General features: G+C 39.2%; 1 non-coding gene across 1 annotated transcript; it reads left to right on the top strand.

The window, feature by feature from the left end:
* The first annotated feature begins 13,949 nt into the window (after positions 1–13,949).
* On the top strand, positions 13,950–14,056 carry LOC141650119 (small nucleolar RNA R71). The gene has a single exon (XR_012546176.1). It is a non-coding gene; the product is annotated as a small nucleolar RNA R71 (small nucleolar RNA).
* The last annotated feature ends 4,965 nt before the right edge of the window (positions 14,057–19,021 follow it).

Below are 19,021 nucleotides of genomic sequence, written 5' to 3'. Positions count from 1 at the left end.
TTTTCTTTCACTTTACGACAATCTTAGATGCATATAATCTGTTTAGAACACTTCTGCTTGAGTCGTATGCTAATAATCGACGTAAATCAACCAACAAACATTAACTAGTCTGCGGTTCTGACTTTCATACTCAGAATCCAACTGAAGAACAGTCGCAACAAGTGATGCGCCTTTTCCAGAGGACGCAGTTGTTGCTGCATCTGTTCTGGGATGGCTTCTGCCTCTGAACTCGTCTCGTTTTGATATAGCTTTTCTAATTAGGATTTTAATAAACTATTATTCTTATTATCACCATAATTCGACATATTTTCTATAATTCGACTATTTTCCATATGATTCATATTTTTCATATTTTCTATTTTAATTTTTTATTTTCCTAAATTTATGTCATCTCCTATTTCTTCTATTTCCTTTTATCTCTTTTATTTTCTTTTCTTTTCAAATTATTTTGAGCATGTTTATGATGTAAATTCAAGTTTATCAATTGTAACTTATTTATTTATTTGTTTTTGTTCTTTACTTATTATCTTGTATGATTTATTTACTTGGCATTCACATATAATTAATCTAACTTCCAACTTCGACCCAATTGAGTGCTAAATTGTTTGTTCACCGACATAGTCTAATTCCACATGCTAGGATTAATCTATGTTTATTGCATTGCATGGATTACTTCGACGACATATCGAATATGAACGATTTCCCTTATCATTAGTAGAGGCCTCTATAAAGGCGGGCGGGATTAGGTGTGCAAATAATCGAGCTTCCTAATACGTACCCTCACCCCTTATTCCAGTTATCTCTCGACATCCGTGTCCATTGGCATCACGAGAGTCATTCTATACATAGAATGCTAAGGGTAACGAATTTCTTAGTGTTCATGTCACTACGTTGTGTCTTGACATGACGCAAAGTATTCGAACGGTTCCAATTTTCCATAAAAATTGCTGGCGACTCCACAAATGGAGGCTTGTCAAACCTTTCACCGGTTTCAATGCCTTTCAAATCGGTAACGGCCCATGATGTGGCTCGGCCTCGCGCTGGAGTTCCGTGGGAGAAGTGTCGCTGCCTCGAAATCAACGCGCAGGTGCGCGTGGCGCGAGTGGCTATTTCCACAATAATTGGTCACGGTACATCTCTTTCTATGTCGAATATTGGTTCCTTTACACTCAATACTCAATCCTCGTCTTTACTTTTTTCTAATGTCTTACACGTTCCTTGAATTTCTCGCAAAATATTGTCTGTGTCTCAATTCTTTCGAGATAATAATGCTATTGTTGAATTCTCATCTTCTTCCTTATTAATAAAGGTCATTCAAATGAATCAAGTGCTCCTTCAAGGCAATCTTGAAGACGAAGTTTATCTTTGGCATCCACCTTCTCCTCAAATCAACTTCGACATAGCATCTCCTTCCGTCACATGGGATCATAAATTAGGGCATCCGTCTAAGTCACAAATTAGCTTTTTTTGAATCCTACTTCGTCACTACTGTCCCTCTTGAATTGATCTTTACTGACGTCTGGACTTCTCTCGTTCTCTCATACGATAATTATAAATATTATGTGATTTTATCTGACCATTTTATAAAATATATTTGGCTCTACCCCCTTAAAAAGAAATCCGACATTTCCCCTGTTTTCCAACGATTTAAGGCACTTGTTGAAAAATATTTCAATCGTCCACTAATACAAAGTGTTTTCTGATAATGGAGGCGAGTATCTCAAACTTTCACCTTCCTTATCAGACAATAGTCTCTCATCGTACATCCCCTCCGCATACACCGGAACACAACGGTTAAGCTGGGTGTCATAACCGTCACATCGTTGAAATTGGCCTTTCTCTCTTTTCCCACGCCCATCTCCCCACTCACTTCTGGCCTCACGCCTTTTCTACAACATTCTACTTAATTAATCGTCTTCCTACTCCCTCGCTTTCCAATTCTTATCCTTATCTTAAGCTATTTCAGAAAGTTCCCAATTATGACACACTTCGAAGTTTTGGATGCTTATTCTATCCTTGGCTTCATCCCTATGCCTCACACAAACTAGATTCCCGCTCCAAACCTTGAATTTTCTTAGGTTACTCCGCTTCTCAAAGTTCATATCATTGTCTCAACCCACTTACCAATCGAATTTATACATCCCGTCATGTCAAATTTGCCGAGGAAACATATCCATTCCCTGAACTCACCAACTTTGACTCCTTTTCCGACTATACCTCTTCTCGTTGGTGTCCCATGATACTTTCTGTTCTGCCTTCCCCTCCTTCCACGGACCCAAAGACCCCCACCTCTCCTGTCTCCCCGTCTTCACCTACTACTCCTGCCATGATCACCACACCTGCCACCCCGACTACTCCTGAAACTGTCACCACAACTGTACAGTCTCCTTCTTCCCCTGCCACTGCTTCCTTTGCCTCGTCCTCTTCTTCCATCCCTCGTCCACCTCCACCTCCCCCACCTCCTCCACCTCCATCTCGTACAATAACCACTCGTCTCCTTTACAATATTCGGAAACCAAATCTAAAGTATGCCAAAACCGCTATCATCTCTAACCCTCACTCACTTCCCACCACGGCAAAGCAAGCCCTGTCCATTCCTCATTGGCGAGCTGACATGCTTGATGAATTTACTGCTCTTACTAATAACAAAACATGGACCCTAGTTCCCCCTGAGGCTGGCCGAAATTCAATTGGTTGTAAATGGGTATTTCGGATTAAATAAAATCCCGATAACACAATTCACAAGTATAAAGCTCGGCTCATTGCAAAAGGTTTTAATCAACGACCAGGTATTGATTAGTCTGAAACATTTAGTCCGGTTGTAAAGCTGGCAATGGTTCGTCTTCTTCTTTCTTTCGCTGTTGGTAATTCTTGGTCTATTCGGCAATTGGATGTTAATAATGCATTTTTGCAAGGTTCTCTAAGTGATACACTGTATATGGTTCAACCCCCTGGCTCTATTGATAGCTCCTTCTCGTCTTCTCATTTTCTTCTTAAAAAGGCGATATACGGTCTCAAGCAAGCGCCTCGAGCTTGGTATACTGAACTCAAGACGGCTTTGCTTAAATATGGTTTTCGAGCATCCCCAGCGGATCCATCCTTATTTGTTTTTCGTCACTCTGCTTCTCCTATCTACTTATTAGTCTATGTTGATGATATTATTGTCACTAGTCCATCGCCTGATCGTCTAACGTATTTCATTGCTACTCTTTCTGATCGCTTCTCGCTGAAGGACTTAGGCCCCTTGTCTTATTTTTTGGGTGTCGAAGTTACACCGAACTCTGCAGGTCTTCTTCTTACTCGGTCCAAGTATATTTTGGACTTAATGGAACGTCATAAGGTGAACGAATCCAAGCCTTTTCCTACTCCTATGGTACCTCACCCTGCTTTACTTCGTAATCATGGCACGGCTCTAACCAATCCTTCAGCTTATCTTGCTATTATTGGGGGTCTCCAGTATCTTGCTCTCACTCGGCCCGACATCTCCTTCACGGTTAATAAATTGGCTCAATTCATGTCCGCTTGATGTGACTCTTAATTGCGCACATTTAGTCCCCTAATTGAAGCTATTTTGCATACTAATATAGCGCTTCATGGCCATTTTATCCATCAATTCCTTCCTATTTTGCTTTCTTATTGCATTTTATATGCCTTGTAGGAAAGAAGATAATGAGGCGGAATCCCCGTATCTCATGCATATTCGGAAGCTTGTTGACGATCTTGAATGGACTAGTATGAAGAGGAGGCAAGAATGATGACCAAGGATGAAGGAATAAAGAGTATATAGGAAGATCATAAGCTTAAAAGCAAGGAGATGGAACCCTGTCCCAGGATTCGAGCGTCCCAAGCTCTGGACGAGCATCTCAGCATAGGATCCGAGCGTCCTAAAACCAAGCCGCGCGTCTCAGCCGAGAATCCGAGCGTCTCCCAGACAATTCGAGCGGATCCTCTTACAGGACCAAACGTACTTCAGCCCAGGACGCACGGATCTTCTTAGGAGTTGCTACATGATCCGCGCATGTCCCTCGGGACTTGCAAAGCTCTATTCAACAATTAAGAATGTTATTTACTAATCCATCCTTGCTTAACCTAATGATGTACCACTATATATACTCCATTTGTAATAACCTAGAAAAAAAGCCCTCTTAGTGGAGGCAAAGTTTCCTTAGATTAAATCAATATCTCTTAGATTAGATTATGAGTAGATTGGAATAGATTATCCTTTAATCATTCCACAAAATTACACATTAATCTTTGATTAATTATTGTTCAAGTTTATTATTGGGTAATTGAAGATTATTGGGTTATTATTGGAGAATTGACAACTCTTCATCAATCAATCAAGTTTTCTTCTATTATTCTTTTCTTTCCAATTGTTCATCTTAAGTTTGGTATAATCTCTTTACTCTTTACTCTTTACTCTTTATTGTTTATTTCCTCACTCTTTAATCATGTTTATACTTGTTGTAATGATTGACACCATTGATAACATGTCTTCCATGATAATGAGTGAGTGGTTACTTAACTAGGACTAATGGGGGATTAGGGGAACTATAACATGAGGGTAGATCCATACTTAAAATATGTTATGCTATGATTGCTTGCTTGTTGTAATGTCAACCTATGCACATGTTATGTTTGATGAAATGCTAGACTATGAAACCTTGCATTTTTTACCCATCTGTTATCTATTCAACAAGACTTGTAAGATATAAACCAACTCGAGTCTCGTTAGACCATGCATAAAAGTGAATAGGAAGAAAGTAAGTCGACTTGTAGGTGTTGTACAGTCAAGACGACTCGGCTCCGGGACCCAAATCTTCCTATGAACCGTAAGACATAAACTAACTCGGTTCCTCTACAATTTTAATTGCTTGCAACTATGGAAACATGTTTGTATGATCACTACCATGATTCCCTTATGATCCCATGACATCCTAGTGCTTTTAATCATTTGTTTACATCTTTTGATTTATTGCTCGTTTTACTTTATTGCTTTTATTAGTTTAGAACACAACTACAGACCCAAATCAATTGTGACACTAGCATAGATTGAGATAGATAGACTTAGGACGCAAAGCACATCGTCTTGTGGATTGACCTCGACTTAACCACTAACTAGTTGTTTGTTGAGATTATAAATGTGTTTGATTGGGCGTGTGACGACCGCGTGCACTATCAAAATGGCGCCGTTGCCTGGGACGGGGTTTTGTGATTAAGTTCTAACTTGTTTGTCTATTTTAATTGTGCTTTAACCTTGAGGAGCTTGTTCCTCAAGGTCATTTTTACCTTTTTATTGTAGTTTCCATGTTTGTAGTTGTTTCTTTATCTTGGCTAAGATGATGACCCAAGAATTGATACAAGGAATATGTGATGGATCTTTTGAGTATGAATACAATGGGTATGGGGAGTTTGAAGAGCAAGTCAACACAAACCTACCTTACTACTCATACAATGAAAATCCTAATTACTACCCCAACTTTCCCCACCAAAATCCCCACATCCAATATCCACAACAACCACTCTGCAACCAATTCCAAATACCACAATATGAGCACTTTCACACCCACCCAGAACAAGAAGATGACCATGAATTTGACATTCAAAATATGGTTCTCCAAATGATGGGAGATCAACAAAATTTCTTCAAACAAGTGCTAGAGGAGAGCCAAAATAGGAACAATGTTCTTCAAAGCATTGTTACCCATGGTAAGGAGTTGGCAATTCAAATTGCCCAAATGAAGGAAGCCCAAATTACTACTCCTCACAAATCCTTAGACATTGATCATGAATGAGAGTTTGAAGGAGTTACCTTTGATGAGAAATGGGAAGCGCCAATCTCCTTGAACTCTTGTGAGTATGAAAGTGTGGTATTTGATGAGGAAGATATGAGGTTGAGTAAGCCAAATACTCTTAGCCTTTGTGAGTACGAGGGTGTGTCCTTTGATGTGAACATTGAGATGGTAGAGGAAGAACTATTGAGGAGAAATGAAGCCCCTATTTATGATTCATATGGAGAAAGCAATGATGACACACCTATGGAAGAATATGATGAGGGAAAGATAGGCCCAAATGACAAATGGAGTTGTGAAATCAACTTGCTTGAGGAGCCCATCTTGGAGAAGTTTGAAGTTTGCCTAGAGGAAGAGAATAAATGCCTTCATGAGAGCCTTTTCAAACCCACTATGGATCCCATGATACTTGGAGATGACATTATAGACATTCTTACGAAAGTCAAATCATCATACAAGAATTACTTAGTGGAGAAGCTCAAAGTGAAGGCTAAGAAGGAGTCTACATGTGGAAATTTGGCACCCACTATCTCAACTCCTAAAACACCCCATCATCAATGCCATGGATCACCTTCTATTCTTGGAAAATCACCTAGTCCAAGTATTTTCGTCATCAACTTTGGAAGAAATAGGAGCAACCAAAAAGTCCCCAATGACAAGAATCTCAAGTTTGCTAGTTTTAAGAGCCGGAAAGGCCATCATGACAAAGCAAAAGAGAAAAAGAAGGAGTTCAAGGGGAGATCCCTCATGGATTGGCCTTACTCTATTTTGGAATGGTTCAAAACTTATTCATGCTTACTTGTGAAAGATCATAGATCCTAATTAGACACTCTAATTAAATGTCAAATTATCTCATAATTTGTGTTTATGTGATCTATGTAACATGCATGCAATATAAAAGCATATTAATATAAAAGAGGAGGAAAACGATTTTCCTTACATTGAGAAATGGTAGTATTTGGGCACAACCAAGATTACCCATATTGGTTGTTCTTGAGCTTAAAATAAATGGCAAGATCCTCCATCTTCAAGTGCAAAATAGAACACCTCCTTTCTTAAGCACCCAAGAACTTACCCAACAACCTTACTAATATTAACTAGATATTAATAAGATTACCCTTTATAATATGTAAGTATTACTAACAATCTTAGTAATAATTATTCTTAATTACTAACAAGCTTCGTATAATGTTCATACTAATTTTAGAGAGATGTACCAACTTTGTTCACATGCAAAATGCACTAGTGAAGTAGTGTACAAAATGAACAACAATTTGGAGTATATGTGTAGGAAGTGGCTGGTGGAGTAGGGAAAATAGTGGAGTGTGGAAATTGTCTTATTTTATGTCCAATTACATATCACATGCAAAAGACATAAGATGACTTGTGGAAGAATAAAGTGTAATGATTATGTTTGTAATCATCCACTATACTCCATTTACACGGTCCAATATCCCATTTACGGGTCCATTTTGGTTCTTATATTTGTCGCACAAATACGTGTAAATTTTATTTAAACATCGTTTCATGTTTAAATGCTTCCAATTAATTTCGTCCAAATCACTCCGTAAATATACGTGTACCACTACACATATTATTTACGTACTAATATTAATCACATTAATCAAATAGTATAATTTTAGTGAATTAACACTTAATTGACTATAACCCATCTCATAAAATTTATTATTTAACTATCGCATAACTAAATAATAATTTCCGCGCCTCGAGTTCACAGCTCGATATCTCTCTAAATTAATTAATCAATCGACTAATGTTTTAGTCTATTTATCAAGGGACTAATTTAAACTGTATCTCATACAATTGATTAGCTTTCGTGTTGGGGTTCGTTCCTTTAGGTGTGACTGAAAGGGATCATTTGAAAACCGCCGTCTCACGACAGTAACGTCAAACCCTAGTTGGCCAACCGTTACCGATATACGTTGATTAGCTGAATAGTATTGCCAATGAATATCCCATGCATATTCCTTAATGAGATTTAATAATATTATCATGCACTATTGTGGAGGACAAAAACTCCAACAATCTCCCACTTGTCCGAGACAAGTTGTGCGATGATTATAACTGATACCCGTCGTTGTGAGTATCAAAAATAATATTTATAATTCCTATTAAGACTAACCTAGGCTAGTGGTAACAGGGTCGAACCACAAGGAGGCGAATGTAATTAAAAATTGTCTAAATTTAGTCTAAGGTAACAAGTGTGGGGGTTGAATTGATTTGGTCTATAGCTAATAACAATAAAAATTAAACTAAAGAAATATATTAAATCAAAAATAAAGAAGGGTACTAGGATGGTCGGTTCACTATAGTTTCGGCGGCAGCAAACTAAGTCGGTCTAAATCAAACACATGAGGCGGGAAAACAAGAGGTCCTCTCGGTCCACTCTTTACAGATAGCATCTCTCGATCTCGCTAAAAGTCCCTAATATCACTAATACTGACTTTCGTCCTGAAAAGTGACTGATAATCTAAACTTTACCTATCTTTCGATCTAAGCATAATTTAGTCATTTTAATTGATGATCTAACAATTTTCCCTATCTTTCGATCTAATGGGTCAGTCATATATTAAGCATTCAACTAGTCGCATGCATTCAATTCGTCAAATACAACATTTAAATCAATTAAAACGAAGGTAAACCTCACGTGGTCAGTCGATCGACTGACACGCGATTTCAGGCCATATTAATACTAATGCCGCCTACACTATAATTCCCCTACATCCTAGCACGAATAAATTAGCTACTCATACTAAGAATGATAACGACAATAAAAGTAATGAAATAAACAGAAGGATTCATGCTTGAAATAATAGAACAAACGATTAACATAAACGATGAATCGGTTTCGGGAAACTAACTAGCAATTCTATCCTACAAAACGATAATAAAGAAAACTGAAATATTAGCAGAAGAATACCGATTGGAATTGCAGCCAGAGATCCAGAAAACGAATGGGAAAAACAACTTATATTTAATACGGAAACAATATTCAGAACCCTAAACTACTGATGATTGAACTAGTAAAAACTGAATGTAAAACTTGATAAAAGCTAGATCAATGTATCTCTGAACTAGGTTACGTTATATAGAAAGTATACGTAACATAATTCCTAAACCTAATATAGCTTTGGGCTTTAAGTTCCTTGATCTTTTAATTCTCGTCTGAAGTACGGTCTGGTCGATCGACCACAGTGACCGGTCGATCGACTGAGCGGCTGTGAGCAGTAGCTTCTGCATGTCGTGGGTTGGTCAATCGACTGAAGGCAGTGGTCGATCGACTGAAGTAGCTGACACTTGACTTCTAACTTCTCGTGGATTTGTCTTTTGGGCCTTGAAATGCGCACCAAGCTCGTTACTTAAGTGAATAATTCACGTCAAATGCAATGCAAGATACTCGGGGACGGATTTAGCTTGATTTCCGCTGAATTCTTCACATTTCTGCAATAATGTACAAAAACACGAAAGTAGACGGAAATAGGGGAAATGGTAGCTTAAACTACACAAATGAGCTCTGAAATGCGTGTAAAATGGGATGTAAAACATCATATAAAAGACACGCATCAAACTTCCCCAAACCAAACCCTTGCTTGTCCCCAAGCAAGAACTAGACTCGATCTAAAGGAACGAGTTCAATCTCAGAGCGAATTGCAAACTGTAAAGCCTAAACCATTTTAATGCAACAACCAACAATCAATTAGCGTATGAATCATGAGGTCGTTAAAAACTGCTGAACCGTCAACCATAGAGACTTATCAAATTGGACTCTCACGGGTCGCTCATATCACACAAATAAGAACAAGGTGAATATATAAGAGGATAGAAAGAATTCATTTTGTAGAGACTCTCACCTAACTACGACCTATAAGAACATGCCTGCAATATAATATGAAAGTAATCTCTATGACCGTACATATGCATTCCAACCAACAAATGACCATGACACATGCCGAGGTATATATGGATATGTGAGGTATGGGTAAGAAGAGGCAAAACATTTATGGGAATGTGGGGGTACAGGTGATCAAGCTAGTACCGTAACAGAACCATGTGACAATATCCAACTTCTTGCTCATAATCAATCGAAATGGTGCTATTAGCAAGCACAAATCTCACAATCTCCAAAATAATAGTAATCACCAACTCCCCATAAGATACTAATGCAACATGGGAGCAAAAATCGCCATAAGGTAAAGGCTTGAATTATGCGAATCGATTTTTTTTCTTTTCTTTCGGACCTCAGTCGATCGACCAGAATGGGCGGTCGATCGACCGCTTTGAACAGTACAGAACCTTTTTTTTTTTTTTTTCTTTTTTCGAATCATTTTTCATTTCTTTTTTTTTCTTTTCATTTTCCCAACAACATCTCAATCGAGCGAATACCACCAAAAATGTAATAACAATCCTGAAAACTAAACTACTAGCTTGACAAAGGCAGGCTATATGTATGATGTAGTTAATGGGACAAAAAGGCTATTTTAGGCAGTGTGGAGCTTATGGGCATAATGAATAAAGGAAAACCTCTACCACATGTGTCAACAAACCACAAACCGAATGCATACAGGTATTAAGCAGATCAAGTTCATATTTATGCACATTTATGTGACATGTCTCATAAGGAGTACTACTCACATTCTTAAATAAACCGGTCATAGATGACACCAATTATAGGCTCTAAATCTCAGAAATATGATGTAGCTTGCCAAAATTCTAAGTCAAGTCTCAAGTCCAGCAAATAATTAAACGAAAACTCGTAGACTATGCATATGTGATTCTACTAATAACATGTTCATTAGCAAGGCTTAGGAATAAACAGCTGAAAATGCAATGTCATCATTGAAATACTACCGTTCCGACTCAACCTATATGCTAAAATAAACATGCATTTTTTGAATTTTTTGAAATTTTTCAATTTTTTTGAATTTTCTATATGTGAGAAATGAAATAAACAATGCAAAACAGAACTGTAAACGTGAATGCGAGCAAAATGATATGCGACGCAAAACCCTTCCCCAAACCAAATCGCACAATGTCCCCATTGTGCAAAATCACGTAATGAAAGAAAAGAGAAACGGGAATTTGCGAAAAAATAAATAAAAACGACATGAAGTGGAAAACGGGAACTCACAAGACTTTAAGCGCAGCAAAAGGAAACCTCCCCAAACCAGCGTGAGCTAGGAGGTTTCAGTAGCCAGCAGTGCTACCAATAAGTACCTGAAAAGACAAACAAATACCACGCATAAAACCGAGAAAGAAATTTTTAAGCGATATCATGTGCATAATTGAGAAGAATAGAAGAAATAAATAATGACGGAAGATAAAGTGGAGTAGAAAACTCCCTCAATTCCGCAAATCGACCAAACACAGCAGGGGGGAGGTCGTGAACAAGTACAGTAGTGCAGGCCAGTCGATCGACCACATCACTCAGTCGATCGACTAAGGTGAAAGGAACAGTAGCTCCTGGAAACTGCAGACCAGTCGATCGACTATACAGACCAGTCGATCGACTGGAAATACTGCTGTAACTTCTGATTTCTTCGTATTTGCTCAATTACTTGAGCTAATGAGGTCTAAAAACCTGCAAGTGCACAATAATACGCGCCCAAAATTGCGCAAAACCCAAAGTAAAGCCTAAAGTGCTTAAAAATCCTAAGCAAAAAAATAAATTAAATGCGAAGTCTCGCGCACACAAAAGCAATAAAAAGAGAGTCTAACAAAACAAATAAATAAAGGTTTTTGATAAAACATGTGATCAACTAGTATTTGATCAAAAACGGCCACGGTATGGCCCACTTCGTCGGCTTCTGGTTACAAGAGGTAGCCTCAACGGTGCTTATCTTCTCAGCTGCACCCTTCTTAACTTCAGCATCCGCAGAACTCAACGGATCAACAGCTTCGTCATCTCCCCAATCAATGACCTCCTCCAGCTCGGCAGAATCCAAATCGGACTCTCTCACTTTGACCGGCTCGTCATCAACTTCCTCATCAGTGCCATAGCTAAGGCAACCAAGACCGCCTCGTGAAATGATTGGCTCCTTCGCAGCTGGAGTAACTTGCAGCTCTTCCTTCCCCAAACCAGCTCCTACAATATCAGAAATAGACAAATCTTCCTCCAATTTGCTCCCAATCTGGGGCGGAGGGGTTACAACAGGAATAGGAATAAAGGTAGGCATGTCAGGAAGCACAAAGTAGGATTTCTTTTCAAAAACCGTGTTACAAATCACGGGCCACATGGGGTCTTTCTTCTTAGCAGGTTGGGCAAAGACAATGGAATGCTTCCCTACTTTGAAGGTCAAAGTTCCCGAACCAACATCTATGACTGCACCAGCAGTGTGCAGAAATGGTCTACCTAATATGATCGGAATATGGGCATCCTCAGGCATGTCAAGTACAACGAAGTCTACAGGGAAGAAGAACTTTCCTATTTGCACGGGAATGTCCTATAAGACTCCTATAGGCTGGACCGCAGAGCGATCAGCCATCTGGACTGTCATGTCGGTCACTGCAAACCTAGTTAATTTTAGCTTCCTAGCAAGACTCAAGGGCATTACACTTATACTGGCTCCTAAGTCACATAATTCCTTCTCAATAGAAAAGGTACCAATGCTACAAGGAACGGAGAAGCTACCTGGGTCTTCTAGTTTGTGAGGTGCAGTGTGGTTTAGATAAGAACACGACTCCTTAGTAAATGCGACAGTATGCACAGTTTCAAGTGACCGCTTCTTGGACAAAAGTTGTTTCATGAATTTAGTATAAGCTGGCACTTGGTTTACTAACTCGAGAAAAGGAACTTGTACATTTAAGCTACGAATAACTTTTTCAAATTTCTTAAAAGATACCTGTTCCTTCGTCGGCACTAATCTCTCTGGATATGGGGCTGTAAGAAGTAACTTAGCCCTCTCCTCTAAATCTCGCATGCCGGCATCCGTGGACTTAGGCTGAAAGTCCACCACCTTCTCCTTGTTGGAGCTTGAGCCCTCTTCAGACCGTCTCAAATGTAAGCTATTGACCGACATCGGGTCATACTTCGGAGCCGAGACTGACCCATCAGCACTCGGGTTTTGTCCCAATATTTTCGGGACTGTCGTACCCCGAAACAAGTGATCTCTCAAATTATTAGGCATCGGAGGACGAAAAGGCTCACTATCAGCAGCGTCCTCAGTCGATCGACCAGTGAGGTCAGTCGATCGACTGACTTGAACAGGACCAGAAGCTATTGTTTGTCGCACTTCAGTCGATCGACCGGGTATGTCAGTCGATCGACTGATATACCTGGTAGACGCCTTCTTCTTTCCTTTGCTCGTTCTAGCTTTGTTTTGACACGGTTCCGGCTTATCTTTTTCAGCATCGTCCTCGACCATAGCAGGCCCCTCAAGGGTGGACCCGCTCCTCAAAGTGATGGCATTAAGGGTCTCCTTTTGGTCAGTTTGAGTCGGTAAGTGCCCCGGAGCTCGAGCGGTATTCTTGCTAGCCAATTGAGCAATTTGGCTCTCTAGCAGTTTCATCCCGACCTCTCTAGCTTGGGACTCCTTTTGCAACATATTCTTCAACTCAGCAAACTCAGAATTTTGGGATTGTTGTTGCTGCGGTACATAGGGAGGTTTTTGAAACTGTTGTTGCTTATGTGGAGGCACATAAGTCTGCTGCTGCTGCTGCTGTGGAGGTTGAGTTGGATTCAGGACATTTTGGCTACTCCACCTCAAGTTTGGGTGGACATTCGGCTCATAGTACGTGTTTGTCTGCATGTAGTGTTGAAAGGCAGCACAAGACTCGAAGGGAACAGGACAATTTTCTGAAACATGTCCCTCAGCTCCACATCTTCTGCAGACGAAAGGACCGTCCGACACAGCATTTACATGATACATCCCTCCTTTTGAAGCTCCTCTCAACTCGTATTTGTCAAACCTCGCCGTGAGAGCCTCTAATGCAGCTACAGAAGGGGATTCAGCACTCCTCCTCTGATTGCCTCTCGAATTCCCATATTCAGCTTTATGGGTGGCTAAGTCATCAATGATCTTCCACCCCTTAGTCTCTCCCATATTTTCAACAAATCGGCCATTGGCTGCAGCATCCAAAATAGCCCTCTGATCGTCATACAGTTCGTTATAAAACTGATTGCAAAGACTCCATTTTTCGAACCCATGGTGCGGAATGGTTTGCACCAGCTTCTTGAAACGGACCCATGCTTCATGGAAGTTCTCATCAGGTCCCTGTTTAAAGCTCGTCATCTGAGCTCTAATGGCATTCGTCTTCGAGGCAGAGAAGTATTTCTTGTAGAATGCCAAGGCCAAGGAATTCCAGTCAGTGATCCCATGAGCGGCTCAATCCAGATCTGTGTACCACTCCCTTGCAGCATCGTGGAGTGAGAATATAAACATGTTCTCCTTTATCTGGTCCTGGGTCACACCGGTCGGTGGGGGTATAGAGCAGCAATAATCAATAAATATCTCCATATGCTTGGCTGCATCTTCATTTGCAGCTCCTCCGAACTGGTTCCTCTCAACTAAGTTGATATAGGAAGGCTTCGGTTCGAATTTCCTATCGCTCCAGTAATTCGAACCCCTTGTATAGATTTGCAAATTGTCGTCGCTCGAAATGACTTGCTATAGTTGCTTCTTCAGCCATGACTGGAATTTCCGGAGATGTGACTGTCTCAGCTGAACAAGTAGAAGCAGGAGATGTAGGTGGGTCTTCTTCAAACATTTCGTTCTCGTAGTAACTAGACAGAGTACTCAGCTCTTCCTCTGTCGGCAATACCCTTGATGATCGTCTCAACTCATGCAAGGATTTCTCAATCTCAGGATTGAACGGTACTAGTTCACCACCCTGTGACCTGCGCATAAGAAGAAACTACAAAAAGAATATAAGAAAAGTTTAAGGAACGGATGTCCCTTAAACTAAGAAAGACTAAATAAAAACAACTAAAAATTAGAACAATTGCCTCCCCGGCAACGGCGCCAAAATTTGATACCCGTCGTTGTGAGTATCAAAAATAATATTTATAATTCCTATTAAGACTAACCTAGGCTAGTGGTAACAGGGTCGAACCACAAGGAGGCGAATGTAATTAAAAATTGTCTAAATTTAGTTTAAGGTAACAAGTGTGGGGGTTGAATTGATTTGGTCTATAGCTAATAACAATAAAAATTAAACTAAAGAAATATATTAAATCAAAAATAAAGAAGGGTACTAGGATGGTCGGTTCACTATATTTTCGGCGGCAGCAAACTAAGTCGGTCTAAATCAAACACATGAGGCGGGAAAACAAGAGGTCCTCTCGGTCCACTCTTTACAGATATCATCTCTCGATCTCGCTAAAAGTCCCTAATATCAGTAATACTGACTTTCGTCCTGAAAAGTGACTGATAATCTAAACTTTACCTATCTTTCGATCTAAGCATAATTTAGTCATTTTAATTGATGATCTAACAACTTTCCCTATCTTTCGATCTAATGGGTCAGTCATATATTAAGCATTCAACTAGTCGCATGCATTCGATTCGTCAAATACAACATTTAAATCAATTAAAACGAAGGTAAACCTCACGTGGTCAGTCGATCGACCAGGTATGGCAGTCGATCGACTGACACGCGATTTCAGGCCATATTAATACTAATGCCGCCTACACTATAATTCCCCTACATCCTAGCACGAATAAATTAGCTACTCATACTAAGAATGATAACGACAATAAAATTAATGAAATAAACAGAAGGATTCATGCTTGAAATAATAGAACAAACGATTAACATAAACGATGAATCGGTTTCGGGAAACTAACTAGCAATTCTATCCTACAAAATGATAATGAAGCAAACTGAAATATTAACAGAAGAATACCGATTGGAATTGCAGCCAGAGATCCAGAAAACGAATGGGAAAAACAACTTATATTTAATACGGAAACAATATTCGGAACCCTAAACTACTGATGATTGAACTAGTCAAAACTAAATGTAAAACTTGATAAAAGCTAGATCAATGTATCTCTGAACTAGGTTACGTTATATAGAAAGTATACGTAACATAATTCCTAAACCTAATATAGCTTTGGGCTTTAAGTTCCTCGATCTTTTAATTCTCGTCTAAAGTACGCTCTGGTCGATCGACCACAGTGACCGGTCGATCGACTGAGCTGCTGTGAACAGTAGCTTCTGCAAGTCGTGGGTTGGTCGATCGACTGAAGGCAGTGGTCGATCGACTGAAGTAGCTGACACTTGACTTCTAACTTCTCATGGATTTGTCTTTTGGGCCTTGAAATGCGCACCAAGCTCGTTCGTTAAGTGAATAATTCACGTCAAATGCAATGCAAGATACTCGGGGACGGATTTAGCTTGATTACCGCTGAATTCTTCACATTTCGGCAATAATGTACAAAAACACGAAAGTAGACGGAAATAGGGGAAATGGTAGCTTAAACTACACAAATGAGCTCTGAAATGCGTGTAAAATGGGATGTAAAACATCATATAAAAGACACGCATCAATAACACACAATTGTGGATAACTCCTTATCTCAACAATATCCTCCTTATACTCTACAAGGGTGTGTTACCAATTCTCTTGTCCATTTTAACAACAATCTCCCACTGAATGCAAGGTGTCTTTCAGGTCGCACCTGCACATGAACATATCGTGAGTGGTTTTCTCGATCGGGAGTGCGACTACCTGACCGGAAAAATCTCCTACAGATTACTTCCGAGCGTGGCCACACATTTGTAGTCATAACTCCTCGAGTGGCCTTGAGATGTTTAAACCCAACATGGGTGGACAATTCCCGTCTGCCCTATCTATCCTATTTCACAATACAAATCACCATGACCCAGTAGATGTCCTTTGGCCCCCTTTCACGGCATGACCTAGGACAAAAACCAAAGTCACTCGGAAACTGCACTTGCTCAGATAATAGTCTCCAGTTTAAAGAATCGACTCATAGGAATATCATAGAAGTCCCTGCTACGACCAGGCGTCTGTAATAGATCTAAGGGACTCTATTAATGTCACTTCCCGGAAAAGTGTCCCACAGTCTGCCTATGTAAACGACTAGTCATCCTTATGACTTTATGGTGCTGAACCTACCATCAATCGTCTTACAATATAGTCACTCCGAGACGTCACCTAATTAAGTGACTAGGGGCTAATACAATATTAATCCTATTCACTTGAATTGGGGCTCAACATTGTCTCCACAACCAATTCGGATAAACAAGGTATTCAATGTTTTCAGTCAAACTGAATAATTGAGTTCTTAAAGAAAATTAAAAAATGAATGCGATCATCACTTATGTAAATATCAATACTCTATCCAATATTTACATAACGATCTTCTGCAATTAAGGTATACTCCTCAATCATATTGAGATGACATTACTATCATGTCTACCTTATGCCAACAATTTTGGCTAGAGGATTAGCAACAGTTGCATCACTCTAATTTCCATTGCTATTTTCCTTTGTTCTATGCAATCTTTTCATCACATAGAGCCTTTCTATGTACATGTCTAAACAAGTTTTTAGACTCTGGTTCTAAAGCCAGTCAAACACTCCCACTGTTTTCACAGTCTCTCGGGAGATGATATTCGGCTAACAGAACTACTCTAGTTCCATTAAACTCCGGATATCAACCGTCTCTTGTACAATATCGGATATTGTAATGTACTTAGCTTTCGTTCATGATTTATACGTATAACTCTTATACAAATCCTTCATATGGCATCTTTTATGTATGAATCCTCATACATATATGTATAACTTCTTATACATATTATTCTTTATGCACATAACACTTTTACATGCTAACCATTCCTTAACGAGGCCCATAACATCTTATAAGCGTAGGAATGTTTCCGTGTAATCCTTTTACACAAAATTCATAAATTCCTCCAAACTACAAGAGTAAATCCTCAGTGCTTCTCAAGTACTCAAGGATGCTCTTGATAATCATCTAGTGACACTCACTAGGAAATGATTGGTAATGACTTCTCATATTCTCAACATGATAAGTCCCAACGAGAGAAGCTTTTAGCATATTTAATAGATCCTGCAGCGGAAGCACAAGAGATCATATTAATTGTTCAACAACTTGAACGAGTCAAGAATCTTATCACATAAGTCTCTTGACTATAATGCTAATATCCATAGAGATCTATCTCATTAGATCCAGATATTTAATATGTGCCATGCTACTCTCAAGTATTCACCCGAGAATATTTCTAGTCACTAATATGTCAAACACATATTTTAGACTAAGAAATATCACCTTAGCAACATTTCTAGTCACTAATATGTCAAGCACATATTTTAGACTAAGAAACTCACTTTAGCTCGCACTAAACTCCATGTATCATCATGTTATCTCGACACTCGAGTAATACCATTTTGATAGACTACATGATTGAACCTAAAGTTCCAACTCTTTGACGTATATAGATCACAAAAGGGATCTTTCAAGCATGCTAGGCTTCTTAGTATTGACAACATCAACAAAACTTCTCCCTTCATAAGATACATTCAAGGAGAAAGTTTCGTTATCTTTTTGCGTAAACTCATCCTCATGAGAGGCTATATTGCTAAGACCATACGAATTGATAAAGGCATTTGGGTTGTCACAAACTCTCTATAACAAGCCCAAATTTTAAACATCTTATGTAACCTTTACGATAAGATTAAGGTAACCTACCAAAGTATTCGCCTAAATCAAGTCTCGGAAACATCTCGTGTTTCCTTCCGTATCACATCTTGTGTAAGGGAATCAATTCGAATGGCATGGTGATACGCCATCACATAGAGTTCATACTATAGAAAAGCCTTTGATGAGGGTTGAAGAATCGTCACTTTCGAAAAGTAACGCAATATTATCGCAAAATTATCTCCTTATAACCACTAAGTGTCAATAAAGAACATCTTCTTGCATTGTACTCAGTTTGTGGGTCTTGGACTTCCGCAAGTGCAAAATTTCTCCCACTCTGTCTTCCAGAAAATTGAAAATCTTTCTAGAAAGACAGCATTACTAGCCACAAACTCTTTGTTTTCGTGTTGAAGGAGTAAAAACCAAGTGGTTCAATTTTGGATAACCCTCACAAATACACAAATTGGTTCTGAACATAAACATTTATGGCACCAAATGTATAAAAATGACAAGTTAAGGACTCCCCCTATCCATATTTCATATGGAGTCATTTAGGCCATTATAGTCGGGTTTTAAACT

Source organism: Silene latifolia, chromosome 3 (assembly GCF_048544455.1).
Source record: "Silene latifolia isolate original U9 population chromosome 3, ASM4854445v1, whole genome shotgun sequence".
In the NCBI taxonomy this organism is placed as follows: domain Eukaryota; kingdom Viridiplantae; phylum Streptophyta; class Magnoliopsida; order Caryophyllales; family Caryophyllaceae; genus Silene; species Silene latifolia.
This window is presented reverse-complemented; position numbering and strand designations above follow the sequence as displayed.